The sequence below is a fragment of the Sphaeramia orbicularis genome, chromosome 7 (assembly GCF_902148855.1).
Source record: "Sphaeramia orbicularis chromosome 7, fSphaOr1.1, whole genome shotgun sequence".
Lineage (NCBI taxonomy): Eukaryota > Metazoa > Chordata > Actinopteri > Kurtiformes > Apogonidae > Sphaeramia > Sphaeramia orbicularis.
Genome location: NC_043963.1, coordinates 39,037,641 through 39,051,855, shown reverse-complemented (window position 1 = coordinate 39,051,855; position 14,215 = coordinate 39,037,641).

Sequence of the window (14,215 nt, the reverse complement as noted above, 5' to 3'; positions counted from 1 at the left end):
AGAGACATATGAGCATCATAATGCAAGCAGGCCTGTGATCAGTGCTGCATCTTTGACATTTATGGACCAGCAAGTGACCTCATGACCTGTGACGTCACATCAGTGCTCAGGACCATTAACTAATCATCTAAAATGTCACATGAAGTTTACAGTAGTTATCAAGACGAGCTAATGGCTAACGGTCGGTTGGATGGTTGACCCTCTGTTGTAGGGTCACAGTAGAAGATGTTTGCTGACACCTCTCCTCACACAGAATTACAATGCGTACTGATCCACTAATGTTGGTTCACCCTGCAGAAAAGGTCGCAGAGACAGACAAAGGTGTCTCAGAAGAAACCTCCATGTTATTTGAATAGGACATAAGGACATTAGCTGTCTATTGTAAACAAGATAATCTAAGAGAAAGGCTTTTGGGGCAGAAACATAGGGTTCACGAAAAGGAGAAAGGGAAGGATGGACAAACATGGGTAAGAAACTGCAGAGTGGAGGAAAACACAAAGTGTGTGAGTGTATGTGTAAGAGGTGCAGAGTGATGTGTGCCAGGTACAGCCCTCCAGAGTAGGCGTCGCCGTGGTTCTCAGAGCACCACCTCGGAGTCCATGTCAGGGTGGCGTCAGAGATGGCCGGCGCTGAGGCTCCAAGGGTCTGCTGGTATTTTTAACAAATACACACACTCACACTTATGGATACACTCACAAACACACACACACACACACACACACACACACACACACACACATACACACACACACACACACACACACATACACACACATTATCACCTCCTGTTTGGCCTGTGGGTCAATGACTCATCAGAGATGGACTACTGCCTGATCTTCCTCAGATGAGCCAACAAATCTCTTTTTTTTTTTCCCAAAACAGGATCTTCAGAAGTATGTCTGTTTAGTTGAAGTCCAGAGTCTAGTATGAGCACAGGCCACTTTCAGATGGGATCCCCTACATTTCAACAGCATTTTTTCTAAGTGGTTCATAAGAATTGTAGGAATATCTTTTCAGTTTAGAAATCAAATAATAGAATTAAGAGTTTTGGCTGTTATATGTAACATTGTTGCCATAAAATACATAATCTATGTATGACTAGATCTATGTTACATATTAAATTATACATATAAATTATATTGAATGTTACCAATAATGCTCAAAGTCATAGAATTATATCATTTTATCCAGTTAAAAGCCCATTTAATTTCACCCCTCAGGCCATTTTTGTCATTTTTCTTTTCTGATGTGGTGGTCATTATGGCTTTGTTACAACTTATGACATGAATTTCAGCAAGAATGTTTCTTTTTTGACATATTAATTGGATCTAATGTTGGTTACTCTTACAGATATATTATACTCTACAGATACGCTTTGTACCCAAAAATGTACACAAGAAAAAAACTGCTATAAAATCATCATTTATCAATATTTTTTCTGCTTTTTCCTGAAAAAAATCTCTTAAACCCCTTCAGCTCATCTTATACCAAATGTGAAATAATTTTCTGGATTTTAACCCTTTAAATTGCACCAAATACCCTGTCAATTTTGGCTCGAGGATCCCCATAAATTAGTGGTATAGAGCTAGTTCATTAGAATAAAGTGACATGATATGAATAATCACTAAATGTAATGTAAATAAAAGTTGAATTTATTACCTCTTCCATAAGTATGACATCTAAGTCATCAGATATATTGCAAAAACAGCAACTCCCATGATCCCTTACTTATTCACAATACTACCTACAGTGGCGGAAAAAATTATTAGACCATCAAAAGTCATCAGAAACAATGGTTATGCAAGCCAGTACTAACTCCTGTGTGTATCATGTGACTAAAACAGACAGAAAAGAAAACATGGAATGTCTAAAAATACTGTTTTGGGCAGTACAATGCCATAGCTTTTGATGTAAGAACTGAAGTGATTTTGGTTATATTCAAGAAAACCATGGAAAATGGATAGATATCAGCTCTGAAATGCAACTCTTATGAGCTATTTTTGTTGTTATCATTATATTTGTCCAAAAAAATGTACCTTTTGTTGTACCAGGCATTAAAATGAACAAGGAACTAAAGCAAACAAGGGGTGGTCTAATAATTTTTTCTGCGACTGTATTACTGCAGCTTTGTTATTATTATTCCTTTTTTTTAAATGAAAGATTATTGACAGTGATGGAAATGACTTTCAACAAGTAGCTGTAAAGGTCTGTACAATGTTTAGTTTTAGCATAGAATGTGTGTTAAATGTATTAAAATGCAAAATCCAGGGGAACCCGAGGTAATCCAACAGGATAGGAAACAAACCTTTTTAAAAATCATGTTTATGTGAGATTGATAAGAGACGGTTTTCCAGGCTTGATGCTTTTTGGCAACTGAATCATATCCTCATTTTCATTTAATTCCTTATTTCTACCATTTGACCCACAATTACATCCATTACATCTGCTCTGTTTCAGATCTGAGCTTCATTTTTTTATTTATTAGAGAACTTTACATCTAAAGTTAAGCTCAAAAATAGTTGTTGAAGCTAATAACCTCCCCCAGTCCTGCTTTACTCTTAGCTCTGGGAGTCTAACTTTACTGCTCAGCCCAACTTTCTGTCAGTCCTGGTCCTTTCTTTCTCCGTCTGCTCCAGAATACACAAGACCCTGGTGTTACCTTCTGTATATTCTCTGCTCTGCTTACACTTTGAAGATACATGAGTGGAGTTTAGCTGTGTGCAGCGAGTTGCCAGCGGCCCCGACAGGCGTTGCGTTTGATCTTCTGATGAAGCTCCAGTTGGTGAAGTCATCCCTGGTTCTGCTGCCCCTGCACCTAAGCGCTGCACTAAATAATGATCATTATGGCCGTCGTAAAGCTCTGCATGTGGAGTTCTCTCTCATCCTTCTCCATTATCTCTCCCTTCTGCCCCTCGTTTCTTTTCTTTCCCTCTATCTACGGTATCCCCTCCTCCTCCTCCCTTTCCTTCTCTCTGTCTCTTTACCGTCTGCTGTCAGAACAGGCTTGTGTCCACCTCAGAGTCCACGATTCTCTGTAGGAGACATATGTCCTTTAATAGATTCATCCTCTGATTTGCCTGCTGTATTCTGTGTCTCATTCTAACCATGTATTTCCCAAGTTTTAAGCCATTTCCTCTTGGTTTTAATCTTCATTTTTCACAATTCTCAGCTGTACACTTACTTTGCTCTGTGGACATAGTAAACCTCCCTTTTGGTTGCTTTCAGTTCATACTCTGGTCTCTTTATTCATTCCTTTCACCTTCATCTTTTACCCTCTCCCTCACTAAACTACGCCCTTTGTCAGCTGCCTTTTTTCCTCCATTTCTCTCTCTTGCGTCTCAGTCTCTACCTTAATCAGTCTTTCTGGCTCATCTGTTTCTGTCTGAGCTTCTGAATGTGCACTCTGGATAACCCGCAGTGCAGCCTCCCCTCTGTTTCCTGTGCTGAGATGCACCCTATTTATTTCATTGATTTTCAAGAGGGAAAGAATGTGCAGACCAAAGACTGACTGGCTGCAGAGGGTTTAGCCAAGTTGAGCCGCCGCGTTACTCAAGTCAGTAGAGAGACAGTTTGATTTGGTCTGCGTCCACGTACTGTTAAGAGCTGTTAAAAATTGGATTTGATGATTGGTTTGATTACACAGAGGAGTGAGCACGGAGTGGGAAGTCTTTAATGTGGCCTTTTTTTTTTCTGTACTTTGCTTTCTGCTTTACTTTTCTCAATGTGATCATCTTCCATTTGGGACCAAGAGTTCAGAGAAAATTTTTATTCATCTGAGCTGTAATACTTCAGAGTGGACAGCAAAGGACTAACACATACATTCAGGGAGACAAAGGATATAGAGCCTCTGTGGTTTGGTCGTTGAAGTGAAGGACCATAAAATGGACACAAAGAGCAGAAGTTTGCTGTTGTTTTCTGATTAGAGTCATCTTCAGCTCTGCATTTGCAACTTAAGCACATAAAACCCATAAACACATGCGTCTACTATGAACAAAAATCTAAATAATTTAATGTACAGTATAAGAATAATATGTAGCCACATGTTAAGGTACGAGATGATACATCCCATTACCTCTCAGCTCACAAAAAGACAAAGGCTGATTACTGCATTCTTCGCATACATCAGCTAAACATACAGATAAATGTCTTTACAGCAGCTTAGAAAAGTGGCTTAAATGCAATGAAGAAATAAATAGTTCCAACCAGCTCAGCCAGAACAGGAGACAAGGTAATCACAGGAACAGGCTCATTCTGTGAAGTAATGTCTAAGTGTGTGACTTCAAAAGCAGGATGAGCAATTCTTCTGCTGTCCTTTCATTTATTTTATTTTAATATGTTCTAAAAATCTAAAATGAATGATTAGAAATGACTATATAATAATAATAAAAAAAGTTGCATGTTAGTCCTATGTAATTTGCACCATGGTATGGATAGTACATGTCTGTAGAACTGTGGTGCAGTAGTAAAGACCATTCTTCATTCATTGTTTTGGTGATAGTGTTTGAAAGCATTGTCTTGTGTGGTGATATTAAATGACTGTCGACTTGGCTTGAGGGAAGGTGACTTAATGTGATATCTATCATTTTAACCCATAAAGACCAGTGGTACTTTTGTGACAGTTCCCAAATGATTTTTTTTCTATATTTAACCTTTTTGAAGTGATTTATCACCATGTATTTATAATATTACCTCCTGTGTTTTGCCTTTTTTTGGTCAAAAACTGGTATTTTCCTATATTTAATTTGCTGATCGTGTAGATGTTCCTAAAAGCTCAGATTAAAATTGGTTATTAAATCAAAAAGTGAAGAGAAAAGTGAAAAAAAAGCAAAATATATCATTAACTGAACATAAACCAAGTGTCTCCATCCACTGTCATTTATCAAACTCCATGGGTTTTACTGGTGAATCAATGTTGTAGAAGATGACGGTGTTTCCATGTTCACTACGGAGCTTCTAAACATCCAAATGGGTCATATCTGATGACCATGAAAAGATGACAAACTGCATTTTACAACAATTATTTACATGTATTGATAGGATTAATGGATCAACAGGTATTAAACAGTTTAGATCAGTACATGCTTTTGGTCGATAGTGGACTTTTGGGTCTTTATGGGTTAATACTCATCATACCATGTTTAAAGCAACAGAGGAGAGTGTGAGGAGATGATATACATATAGGTGTGTTGACTGATTGGTATCAGTGTCTATACGTGGTGAATTATGACCAGAACGTGTGCACAGCGATCTGTATAATCAGGAAGGTCAGGTATCAAAAAACAAGCCGCCCGTTCATCCGGGTGTGCGTGTGCATGCATGCGTGTGTGTGTGTGTGTGTGTGTGTGTATGTGTGTGTGTGTGTGTGTCTGCATCTGCATGCACACACTGGGATTCCTCATGGCTGTCTCATTGTTCTGGGCCCTGTAAGACAAAGGGTTAAGTAAATGTTTGGGGAAGATAAGGCCACTCACCCTGACAGGCAGCAGGCCCCACTGCCCAGGGGGACCCAGACCCAAATACATCACACACACAAACATAGTCGTACACACATTCCCTCAGAGAGTATTTACAATCACACTAAGACTCCATCTTTATTCTAATATTCCCATATATTTCTCACATAATCTGCATTTGACTCTTGGTATTAACATTAATGTTTCCTCACCCATTAAATCACACAGTGACAGTCTGACATGCACTACAGTACGAGGCTGCAAGTCCATGTCTGATCCCGGTAAAAACGTCCAGTGTGTAAAAACCAGTTGGGTTCTGTTCCCAGCAGCCAGTCAGACAAACACAGCACTGACTCCTGCTTTTCAGGTCCCACTGTGGAGGTATTAAGTGTTAAGAGATAAAGGACTAGCCTTATACTGAAGCTCTTTGACTAAGTTTAGAAAGAGGACTTTGGACTTAAAAAGCACTGAGGCATCAGGAGTTATTTAACTTCTACCATCTTTACCAAGTAGTGCTGTTTCTGGAAGTATTTTACCAATGTGGTTGTCATTATGGCAATCAGTTTGATTTATTTCATCGTTATTGTTTTATTATTTGGTATCGTAGATGGTTCTGAATATTATCATGTACATAAGCTTCTGCTACCAGTGCTTCAGAAGTAAAGTGACTGCTGGGAACAAAATACTGTATCACAATTGCTTACTTCATCTAATATTGACCCATAAATTATGCAACTCAGTATAATTTGCATAGTGTATTATCAGGTTTCTAAATAATGCAATACAGTGTTTAGGCTCAGCTTGAAAGGGTTCAACACACAGACGTGATGTATTTTCTCAGAGTTGCCAGTTGCTCAATAAAAGTGTGGAAAGGAAACAAACTACCTTAAAAATGAAGAAATCACTGCCTGTGGACATGAGCTACAAGGCCTCAGAATGGCAGACTGGTCATACTGTATATCACTTTCACGCTTTGCTTGGCTTAGCTGTTGTCACAGTGATGTACAGGCCTTCTGCGCCAACGGTGAGCATTTCAGTATACAAAGAGACATTTGGTTTTTGTAACAAATTAGCCGTTTGAGTAAACAGTTCATTTAAGCCCCAAGGCAGAAATGGAGAGCCGTCAAACAGTTTACGAATCCCCCATTCTTTTACTGTGCCCACATTAGAAGCCGAGGGGAAATCCACATCAGCATGAGAACATTAAAAAAAGAGTTTGTGGTCAGTTTGAAAGCCTAATTCTTACAACGTGTTTAAACCTGTCTGGTTATCAGAAATCTGGGACAATTCAGTTGTCACTCACAGAACTGTCCACAAGCACCATGTACATTTTTGCTTTAACTTTATTGCAGCATTTTTATTATATGTAGCAGCCACTGGGGATAAATTTTGGATCCTTAAAGAATTACTTTTCTTTATCTTGCCTGTGTGTGTTTTAATAGAGTGTTACTGAAATCTGACTGTGGCTCTTTTGAAAATGAAGTGTGCCATAAATGTTAGCACTGATGACTAATGCCTTATAAATGATTGTCAAAACATTATTTCAGGGGTAGCCTCAGTTGTCCTAAGCAATTATACAAAGCATCTGCTTCAATCAACACCCATTTCCCATGACCATCTAATCATTTCACAGATCATTTTTCTTCCCAGAATGCACACTGGTGTGGTTTTCCACATATCACAATAACATAATCAACCCCCCTGCTACAACAGAGGCCAGAGGACGCAGACAGCTGTATTAAACAATGCCACCCACTCACTTTGGATGTGCTCATTAATGACCACTGATCGCTTGAGATTTGGAGTTCGTAGGGGTAATAATAACTTGACCACCTCCCCTCCTCCTCCGCCTCCTCCTCCGCCTCCTCCTGCTTTAACTATGCTCACTCTCTCTCCTTCTCTCTCACTCCCTGCTGAGCTTTATCAGCGGTCCTGGTCAATGTCCTACTGTCATGTCTTGATGTGATTTATGTCATGGGCTGTGAAGTCGACTTATCTCCCTCCCCTCCTGATTCTCTTCCCCTCCCCTCCACCCTCCCAGCCACCTCCGCCCTCCGATGTAGGGTTGTCTCCCTCTGTCTCAGCCAGCCTGGCTCCTCCAGCAGGGACAAGGGAGGAGGTTTTAGTTTAGGGAGGGGGACGCTAGAGGTGTGAGGGGGAGAATTCCTTGTCCGACATCCACCTGCCCTGTGAAATGATCGTCATTTTTCTCACACTAGTTCACACTGTCTGCTTTGGGTGTGCAGATTGCATGTGCATGTTGCACACACAACCTTATTGTCCACATTTCCCATCGTAATGCTTCTCCTTCCTCCGGCGTTTGATGTGCTTTTAAAGTGGCCGTGCTCTCTCTGCTTTCCCTCTCACTTGACAATTGTTTATTAGTTTTGAAATGGTCTTCGAGGACCCTCTGTGTCTCTCAATGGCATACTTAAAGAGAGAATAACTGGCTTTGAAACAAAGAGAGTCAGATGATAGGAAGTGGAGAAGCAAAAAATGAAGAAGCACAGAAGAAAAGTGTTTATAGCTTTTATCTGAGTTATTATGGTGTGGGCTTTTTTTTTTAGTTGGACAGGCATTTTTGTAAGAAAATCAGCTACAAAGAGGAAATGTAGAGTTACAGAAGAGGGAATGAAAGGAGGGGAAAATAGGAGAAAACAAAAGGCAAAGACAGAACGAATAAAAAGTGAAAGAAAGAAGGGGAAGAGAAAGAGAGTGGACCACCCAGGTGTCCTGCTCCTCACTCTAGTTAGATGGATGGTCTCTGGTGGGTCCACACTTATAACAAACTGACTTTGCCAATATCAGCTTTGATCCTGTGACTTAACATCCCCAACAATAGCAGAACTGTATATCTTACTTCCACTGCTCGACTGCCTCTCTTAATTGCTATAATTCTAAAATATGCATGGTGTTGTAGAGCAATAACTTATTAGATAAGTTCAGTACCAAATAATAAGGTTTATAGTTGCTGATTTTCATCCTCATTATATGCTCATGCGATAACACAATCAGTCTTATCTTCTCTCTCTCTCTCTCTCTCTCTCTCTCTCTCTCTCTCTCTCTCTCTCTCTCTCTCTCTCTCTCTCTCTCGCTCTCTCTCTCTTTTGCATGAATAAACAAGTCATTTGAATGTCTCCCTGCCTGATATGTTTGTGTTGCATTTGTAAATTAAGGCACACTCCTATGTGAAGTAAGGTTTTGCATTCTTTAATACAGTACCTTTTACCTCATTCTCTTCCTTTTACAACCAGTTAAACGTACAATAGAAAATAAACTGAACACTTTATTCCTATAGTGTTCCAAGAATTGAAATTCCGTTTTAGTTAAACACCCAGTACATCATTTCAGCCTCTTGGGGTCTCTCAATTAAATCAGTAACAAAAAGACATCATTTCAGGATGTTGTGAAGTAGCGTGGGATCATGGAAAGTGTTTTTTCTACCGTCACTGCCAACGAAAATCTATGTGACATGACACAGAAAGAGCAGAGGAGCTAATATTTTAATTATGTTTAGAGACACAAAGGACATTCACATTATTCATGAAAAAGCAGCAAGTAACAAAACCTAACATGTAGTGGTTACTGTGTTTCCTCCATAAGGAAATATGACTCCTTTGACATTCCTTCTCTCAAACCTGGTCATTACAGTGCTTATATTAACCCTTTAAGCGCCAAAGTTGCAATATTGAGACAAGCGACATAACTGAATGACACAGTCCATAGCTCCAAATAGAGTTGCCAAATTTTTATACCAACTCACACCAATAGGGGCGGACATGTGCCCCTTAAATCCTAACACCATTTCAGAGCATGTTTCTATTCAAAGTGAAGAAGAAAATCCATTATGAAAGGCGTGGTCCCGAGCTGGTTTAGCAAGTAAGTAAAGTTTATTTAGTTTTTGTTTTGATAGATAAGGACAAATTTCTGCTGCTTTGACTGAAAAGCTACTAAAACTTATTGCATTTTACTTGCTACTAATATTTAGGTTTATTTGTTTTGGGGATAAAATGACAAAAAAAAAAAAAAAAAAATACAAAGAAAACTTCCATATAAATATTTTCAAAATTTCTAAAAGTTTTGTAATCCAATATGGCCACCGTCCTGTGACATCCTAATATGCAAATTAGATGAGTAAATTTACTCCCATCATAAACTTTGGGTTATATCCAATATTTTTCTTATATACAGTATGACTTAATCTCTAAACACTTCCATAGAGCTTTTTGAAATCTTAATATCAAAATTTTATATTAAAAATTTAAAAAAAAAAAACTCCAGCACTTAAAGGGTTAATACCCTGTAGATTTCTCCTCATTTGAACATTGCTGGAAGCATTTACAAAACACATGTATAACATATATAACAAAAATATATACTAATTTCAGTATGCCAAGTTGATTTCAGATATTTTAATGTTAGACATATCTTTAGTGTGGATTAACTTTAATATTTTGCTAAAAATCTCAACATTTACGTCTTTTTTGATGGACAACATTTGTCTGTCTGTGGAAGATTTGACAAACATGTATTTGGATTTAACCTTTAAAGAGCTAGAGCTATTCTTGTGACTTTCAAATGAATTTTTCTCTACATCTAACCTTTCATAAGTGATTTACCACCATTTATTATTTTACATTTTACATTTTACAGTAAAAAGCAGTGACCATAGAGATATCCATAAAAACACATTTAACGTTATTACATCATAACTGAGAAAACTGAAGAAAATGTGACTTTTTTTTGGCAAAATATATCAGTAACTGAACATAAAAAGAGCATCTATCATTTGTCAAACTACATGGGTTTTATCAGTGAGTCAATGTAACTATGGAGCCTCTGAACATCCAAAAAAGACTAATCTGATATTGCTGATAAGATGAGAAACAGCATTTTACCTGAATTATTTACATGTATTGTTAGGATTATTGGTTCAGATGTTATTAAACATTTTAGATCAGTACTCTTTTGGTCACCAGTGGCTGTTTAAATCTTTGAGGGTTAAGGGTGAACTGATTGGATTTTGGCTGCCAAAGGTCAAGCTCATTGTGACCACACGCAACACATTTTTGGCTGTAATTGCTAGTAATGGAGAAAACTACATGAACATAAGGGATGCAAGGATAGTGGATACATCTGATAGAACCAGTGTTTTATCTATATTTATGAATAGTTTTATTTTGTTCAGTCACTAGGTTGAATAAAGGTTCAATAAATAGATTAATGATGCGACATGATGTGAATTTATTTTAAAAGCTTGGATTAAAAACAGAAGCCAAAATACCACATGGGAATAAAAAAAAAAAAGAGGGATTATTCCTGTATCTTGTGTAATTTATAAATGGGAAGCCTGTTGTTTGCCTTTCACCATTTAAACTAAGCAGGTTTGGATTCAAATGTATTTCATCAGAAGGTAAAAGCCGCTTGGCAGAAACAAATCTCCATCAGGTCTTTACTAATCCTTCTTCGCCTGAACCTCCTTCATAACTTTCTCTTGTCATCTCCACTCTGAACTCTAACCCTCACTTTCTCCCTCTTTCATATACCTCTTTCCTCACTTTTATCCTCTACTTTTCCTCTCATTCACTCTCTGTTATCCAGTCTTTCCCCATCCTTCTTCTCTGCCATCCTCCTCAAGTCCTTTCAGTGATAATTCTTCAGCTGTGCCTCAGCCGTTGTGGCCGCCGTCCCTTATCGGCTCATGAAGAGGCTAAGAAAACAGTGTGATGTGGGATCCTTATAGGACTAGATGGTGTAATTGCCTAATTGCTTTTTTTCTCCCGTCAGAGGGTTCTGCTTTCTGTCAGGCAGGCAGGAGCCCATAAACACAGCCCAGCTATTCCCAGCATCTCCCTCAATGTCATCGTTTTGTGCAGCTTGATTGGCTTAACTTCGAGCCAGGGCCTATTTCTCATTGGCTCCTCCCAGGATGAATGGCCCCGCTGACAGCCAATGGGGCCACAGCAGGGTGAGAAGGGTGAGTAAGAGAGTAAACAGCATTTTTCTGAAGTCAGGGACATGCAGGGCTGTCTTTGTTGGGAATTCCAAGTAATGTTTCTAGTTTTGGTTCCCGGGAGACCTAAAGATGGTTAAAACAGTAACGACTCAATCCCACAGGTATCGAATGGACAACAAAGCAAGAGCAAGAGTTGAAGCTGATAGAGAAGTATCTGAAGCTTGTCATACATGCACATTTTTAACTACATTAGAAGAATATACACAACCACAGGTATTTCAGCACATCAGTGACTCCTTACACTTTATACAAGGCAGGGGGATTTGAAGTTTTAGAGTGTTAGATGAAGGCCGTGGCCTAGAAACAGGGCATAAATCAGGGCAAAGTCTCTGCCTCTCTACATCTCCCACCTCTAACCCTCCCTCTACTCGAGCGCACTCACTTCATCCAAGGCCAAGCATTCTGTCTGCAGAGGCACAGAGCACTGACTGAGGGAGCGTGTTGTATCAGGAAGAAAAATTTGACAAAAGAATGCCTAATATTAGCCATCTCAAACGCATCATTTACACACTGCTCTCAGTCTGTTCTCAGTCCATACGTCTAGCTGACCACCCCCACACCACCCCCCCTCCCCCACTCCAACATGTGATAGACACAAATACCCAACGTCTCTCTCAGTCTCTCTCAGACCCTCTGTGCTCTGTCCGTATGTATTACCATGAATGAAGATAAATGTGCACATTGTATATATTCACCGGCCATCAATTTCAGCCCGTTTCATTGGTGGTGGCGTGCAGGGGGTGCAGCACCAAAAAGGGAGTGAGGTAGTGACCTAGAAGAAGGAATCTAAAACAGAAATAGACGCAGCAAGTGAAAAGTTCCTGGATTTTTTTTTTTTTTTTTTTATCAGCTGAGCCACATGCTAATCCAGTGGAGGAAGCCTGTAGGCGTCCTGTCACGGAGGCACACAGGAAACAGGCTGGTACAGACAGGAAGCCAGTGGCAACCCAACAAAACGGCAGACACAGTTCTGCAACAATGCCTGCTTATTGTAAACTACTGATACACAAACAAACAAATCAACTGAAAGACAGGTGTGCGTCTGCGTGTCTGCCTGCCTGTCTGTCTGTCCGCCTGTCTGTGTGTGTGTGTATATACAGAGGTAGCAGGTCTAGTAAATTACAACTGTAGACTAAAGGATTTTCTATTGAACATCATATAAGTAAATGTCGGACTTAGGCTCTGTTCGAAAAATAAGAAATTCATTCCCCCAAATCATTTTCATACATAGTGTAACATACTGATAAATATGAATTGCATCAAGTCATTACTGTCCTTAACATTCATCCCTACAATTTGATTTCCATTTTCAGGATGAGCTGTGACACCAGACCAGCTTCACCGCACCTTGGCATTAATTCCACAAATCTGTAAACTTTAGTGTTCTGATGAATACCATTCCTCTGCAAAAATACTCCCTCATTTGGTGTTTTGATGATGATGGTGATAATGAGTGCTGTCTAACACACTGGTCTAAAATCTCCCATAGCTGTTCAATTTGGTGGAGATCTGGAGGCTTTATAACTGTATAACAAATGATTTACCACATTTTTATATTCATCTGACCATCCACTGATGCTCTGAGCACAGGTAAACTAGTAGTGTTCTTTTTACTGGGTCTGACATGGAGAAAATAAAAGTGAATGTGGCATATGAAATAATTTCTGATCACAATCAAAAACAGGACATTTCTTTTCATTGCACAGCTACACACATGGTTGCCACTATATAGAACTGTACCGCTATATATACTACTGTATAGCTATATAACCACTATATACACTATGTGGACATATTTGTCCATAACTGGACACATTTGACCATTCTGAGGCCTGAAGGTTGTATTTTGGTCTGCTCTGTGTATCTGTTCTGAGGTCTGGTAAACAGGCGACAGACACTAGTCACTTTTCCATTGACCCTCAAATTGCGCGGATATAACTTGCACGTGAAAATTTACCTAATGGAAAAACAACAATTACAGCTAAACTCTCATTTTTACCTCCAAGGAGGTTATGTTTTTGCCAGGGTTTGTCTGTCTGTTTGTCTGTCCGTTAGTGTGCAACATAACTCAAAAAGTTATGGACAGATTTTGATGAAATTTTCAGGGTTTGTTGGAAATGGGATAAGGAAGAAATGATTAAATTTTGGTGGTGATCGGGGGTGGGGGGGCCCATGGGGGGGCCCATTTCCAACAAACCCTGGAAATTTCATCAAAATCTGTCCATAACTTTTTGAGTTATGTTGCACACTAACGGACAGACAAACAGACAGACAAACAAACAAACAAACCCTGGCAAAAACATAACCTCCTTGGTGTGGGGGGGGCCCATGGGGGGGGCCACTGATCAGCCTTGGCGGAGGTCTGCGCTCTCTGAGTGCTTCTAGTTTGATTAAGTTTTTGTGCTGGCAAGAGGTGGTTTTCTGGACGTAGTGCAAATGGTGTATCACGCAAAACTGCAATGAACAGATCTTTTTCTGCAACTAGAGTCACGTAAGTTTAAAAAACGGATGTTGAGGGACATTACAATAAGTGAAGAAGAAGAGTTCTAAAAGAAACATGGCGTGGTATCTGTGGACACACCAGGAAACCAAATCATTTTTTAATTTAGCACGGGATAGAGGGGTAATATGTGATAATAATGAATATATCTGTAAATCAACACGATATTTACGTTTGCCACCATGTTTATGGAATGACTTCTCATCTGATCTCACGATAATAAATGAACAAATCATCGCATTTGTG